Genomic DNA, 5,000 nt, shown 5'->3' with positions numbered 1-5,000 from the left:
TCAGATCCCGGGAACATGCATAGGCACACGTTCGCCGGATCAGGACGTGAAGGACACGATGGGAGAGACGGTGCACAAACACAAACATGCAAACACACTCACGGCACGTTGGTGAGAGAGACACACACACACACACACACACACACACACACAGAGACACACACACACACACACACACACACACACACACACAGAGACAGCTGGAAATGTTACGTCTCAGGTTTGTGTTTTCATCTAAAATTGAAGTGATTCAATAGAAATCATCTCTTACAAACATCATCCTAAAGCATATGAGTAAGTAATATTAGTTGGTTTTTTTTAATCTATCACGTTCCAACATTTCTACGCAGTTTGCAATATAACTTCATTTCTTGTCTGAGCCAATGAATAGTGAAGTCAATCTGACAGGAATCCCAAGATACGAGGCATTAAAGTAAACATCTACTCCAGCGTGTCTGTATGATGGTAGATGAGAAATGAGCTTCAGGAGAGGGTTTCCTGTTTGTCTGCTGCGAATGGATCAACGGATTCTCTTACCATAATTACTAACACTGTCTGTCGGTGCTTTCCACCACTGCTCATCCGACTTTTTTTCCTGCCACTATGGTTTGGATCTGTTTAAGTTTAGGCCAACTACAAAGCGCTAAAAGATAGAAGTCGCCGGTAGAAGAAACCAGCGCAGGCGGTTTGACGTGTTTTAAAGGAGACATGTTATTGTCGTATTCAGGTTCATCGTTTGAATTTGCGTTATTACTGGAGAAGGTGTGCATGCTCCGATGTTCAGTAAACACACCGGTGTCCTCAGGCCGTCCATTCCCGCTGCTCCTCTCTCCAGCCTCCGTCTGAAACGCTTGGTTTTAGCACCTGTCTCTTTAAGGCCCCTCCCTCCCTTCTGCCGTGATTGGTCGACGGCTTCCGTGTGCCGGCCGCCCCTCGCGCTGTACGTGGCTCTGTCGGGAGCGCGTCGGAGTAGAGCCGCCACGCCGCTCAGTACCGCCGTGATGTCACGGAAGTATCGGTCTTCGCTAGCGTGTTTGAACTCTGTCGCCTTCGACAATTCGGCCACATGTGATCTCTTGACACGATTGTTGATCTGGTGAACCCGAGTCCAATAACGCAGCGGCGCGCCGTCGAACGCTCCCCCTCGGGCCTGCGTTTCTCCCTAATGAAGCATATTGTCACAGTCACTTTTTTTTACCCCTTAATCATTTACAGGATCTCGGCACGTTTCAGAGGCAGAATACACAGAAGTAGACACACACACACACACACACACACACACACACGCACATTTAGTTAGTGAAGAGGTGTCAAAATACTTTTGGCAGCTGCGAAATCAGAAAACAGAAGAGAAAGAAAATTTTAAAAAAAAGCAAGGCAACATGTGCAGACACCGGCACCCTGCGCACACACACACACACACACACACGCACACGCACGCGCACACGCACACGACAAGCGATCACACATTGACGAGTTCAATTTCCGACACCTTCCCCGGCGAAGCGTCGTCACAACATGACACGCACATAAGCACACTTTAAGCGCAGTTAGCGGAAAACACCTGCTCCGACAAGCGCTCGCACGTTTCACCGGAACAGCGTGTGAACCATATGTCTGACTCACACACACACACACACACACACACACACGCACACACACACTAACACACTGCAACCTGCGTCTTAAATCCTGCCCACACAAGTACACTCTCTCCCCTGGCCTTTCTGCATTATAGATGAACCTCTAGCCAACCAGCCCTATTGATCCACTCTCCCCCTCCTCCCCCTCCCCCTCCTCCTCCTCCTCCTCCTCCCCTTCCTCCCCCCCTCCCCCCTGCCTCCCTCCATCACGGCGTATCTCACCGCGGCCGTTGTCACTCACGGCTCGTTCGCTGCTCTCCGTCTCGTCACGACGCCTCCCGGCCCTTCATCCCACTCCTCCCCACCCCCCGTCCCGTCCCATAACTCTCCTCTATCTCCCCTCACACCTTTTTCCCTCTAAACTCACCCTCCTCCTGTGCTTTTCTCCCCCCCCCCCCCCCCCCCCCCCCTGTCAGCTTTTCATCGATAAATTACAGACGGGAGGAGAAGGCGACACGCTGCGGCTCGGGGATTCAATTCCCCACGGTGCCTCCGTACTCTGAGCACTGTTTATTATTTGCGATAGAATTAGACGCTGTGGATGAAAGGCGTCCACGAAATGACGGACTGTATGTTCTACTGTATTCAAAATCGTCTTGTTTGGTGGTAATAAATAGATCTGCGCACTTCAAAATGGCCCTTGACAGTGCAGGGGGGGGGGGGGGGGTGCAAGGGGCTCACCTGCCGCTGGGATCACCCAAATCTAAAAATTCTGCTTAACTCTTAGTACATGCAGACGCCGCGGATAAACAGCATCCGCAGCGTGGCAGAGGTTGTATGCATGTCCAAAAAAGATGAGTAAAAGAGAGAGAAACTGTGAGGCCGAGGCAAAATAAAACGAAAAGGGAGGCGAGGAAGCAGAGGGGGAAGGAAAGGAAACCAACAGGAGGAGGAGAGGGAAGCGGAGGGAACGCGTGGGCGGAGGGGAGACGGAAAGATTTGGTGACAAACGGCGAGTGACTAAGACAGAGAGAGGGAGAGGGAACAAGAGAGAGCTGACAGGGGGGGGGGGGGGGGGGGGGGGGCTGCTCAGTTATGTGCACCGCCGCTTGTGGAAAGAGCCATTGTCCAATCAAATCAGATACAGGTTTGCCCCCGCGGCTGTCCGTCAAAACCCAATCACCGCGACAACACCTTTCCCCTGACACACCCAGCCACTCAGCAGCTCCCGCTCCTCCTCCCACTCCGCCCCTCGCCGGGCAGACCCAGTGAGCATCGCACTCCATCGCCTCCTCTCTCCTCCTCTCTCCTCCTCTCTCCTCTCCTCCTCTCTTCTCCTCTCCTCCTCTCTCCTCCTCTCTCCTCTCCTCCTCTCTCCTCCTCTCTCCTCCTCTCTTCTCCTCTCTCCTCTCCTCCTCTCTCCTCCTCTCTCCTCCTCTCCTCCTCTCTCCTCCTCTCCTCCTCTCTCCTCCTCTCTCCTCTCTCCTCCTCTCCTCCTCTCTCCTCCTCTCTCCTCCTCTCTCCTCCTCTCTCCTCTCCTCCTCTCTCCTCCTCTCTCCTCTCCTCCTCTCTTCTCCTCTCCTCCTCTCTCCTCCTCTCTCCTCCTCTCTCCTCTCTCCTCCTCTCCTCCTCTCTCCTCCTCTCCTCCTCTCTTCTCCTCTCTCCTCCTCTCCTCCTCTCTCCTCCTTTCTCCTCCTCTCCTCCTCTCTCCTCCTCTCCTCCTCTCTCCTCCTCTCCTCCTCTCTTCTCCTCTCTCCTCCTCTCCTCCTCTCTCCTCCTTTCTCCTCCTCTCCTCCTCTCCTCCTCTCTTCTCCTCTCCTCCTCTCTCCTCCTTTCTCCTCCTCTCTCCTCCTCTCTCCTCCTCTCTCCTCCTCTCTTCTCCTCTCATCCTCTCTTTTCCTCTTCTTTTCTCTACTTCCCTTCCTCTTCTCTTCTCAATTGTTGTTTTTCCTTCTATGCTCCCATCCTCCCATCTCTCCTCTCCCTCCTTTACTGCTTCCCTTCTATCCTTTAAACCTCCTCTCCTCTCCTCTCCTCTCCTCTCCTCGTCACGGTCACATCCTGTCTGGGTCAAAACAATATCTTATCGTGTCACGTTCCGCCCCGTGTTTCCTCGACGCTCCCTCTAATAGAGGAGGAGACAGGGGCTTTTTTGGGATTTCTACGTTCCATCACATTTCTCCATCTATTCCATCGGCGACGTCCGGGGGGGGGGAGCGCTCGCGAGCGCATCACGCGTCACGCGTCTCCCCTCGAAGTCATTTGACCGAGTTGACACTGTCCTCTTTGACCCGTTGCGTGCGAGGCCTCCGCGCGTGTTCCCGAGGTCGCGGCCGTGGTCAGGAAGCCGCGGGTGGCGTGTAAACGGGATTACGATAATCTGTAGCCTGTTAAAGGGTAAGGCCGGCCGCGTTACGTGCTCTTCCCAACGTCAGCAAATTCCACGGAAGAAAAACCCCGCTAACCGGTGTCGCCGCTGCAGCCAGAGCCCGATTAGGCGTTTATTCCTCTGTGCCGCGGGAGCTCCGGCGTTGTCCCAAAAAACGATTAAAAGCCCATCAGCGGGCCACATCATTGCCCCCGTGTGGGCAACTGTCCGCTGCTGTCTGGAAGCGACGCTGATGACAGAGAGAAGTCGGGGCCGGATCAGAAAATAACGTGGTCGAGACGCGGGGCCGCAAAAAAAACAGACAAAAGAAAAAGGGAAGTTCAGAAATACCGATTAGAGCAGATTTTTCCGAATGTGCGTGGTAACCGCCGGCCCTCGGCACCCGAGTGGCCCCCGACTGGGGGAGGAGAGCCGGACGATAATGAGATTTGAGTTTAGAGTTAATTCATTTGTTTGTCTTTTCAGGGATTCGGTTGAAAAAATCACAAACAAGACGAATCAGCGCCACGAGGGGTTTAACTGTAATAATCCTCATCCGATTGCCAGGCGACCACAGTGGCGCGCGCGCGCGTGCGTCGCTAGGTGTTGGACAAATTGAACACATTCTTTTTGTATTCCTCGTTGTTTTTACATTCAGGATTTAGCACAATCGACCGATCGCGGCTGCGGGGGAGGAGGGGGCCGCGACTTTTCGTGCGGCTGTTGGGGCGACGCGTGCGCGCGCGCTAATTGAAAAGTTTCCACCTCGGCTGAAGCTCATTGGCCGAGGAAAGAAACCAAAACGCGGCGAGCACGATGGGAGGCGCCTGCCCTATAACGGAAGTTCTTTTTCAAAGCACAGTTAAGATTTGTATTTCCTCGGAAGATGACGCATTCTTCCACAACCCCCCGAGGTCCGCACTCGTCTCCCCTCCGGTGTTCGCTCAGCGGCGGGTGTCGAGGGTGGAGCGGGGGCGATCGGCTCCCCGTCTCTCAGCCAGGTCCTCGCCTCTCGGAGTCGCCATCCGAACCTATCTGAAAAAAAAGGA

At 54.0% G+C, this 5,000-nt stretch overlaps 1 protein-coding gene across 3 annotated transcripts in view; it reads left to right on the top strand.

The window, feature by feature from the left end:
- cadm3 (cell adhesion molecule 3) overlaps window positions 1-5,000 on the top strand; it is an 86,932-nt gene that overhangs the window by 69,753 nt on the left and 12,179 nt on the right. The gene's annotated exons all lie outside the window — the stretch shown is intronic.

The sequence above is a fragment of the Scophthalmus maximus genome, chromosome 5, assembly GCF_022379125.1.
Source record: "Scophthalmus maximus strain ysfricsl-2021 chromosome 5, ASM2237912v1, whole genome shotgun sequence".
In the NCBI taxonomy this organism is placed as follows: domain Eukaryota; kingdom Metazoa; phylum Chordata; class Actinopteri; order Pleuronectiformes; family Scophthalmidae; genus Scophthalmus; species Scophthalmus maximus.
Note: the sequence above shows the minus strand (reverse complement) of the source record. Positions and strands in the feature narration are given on the sequence as shown.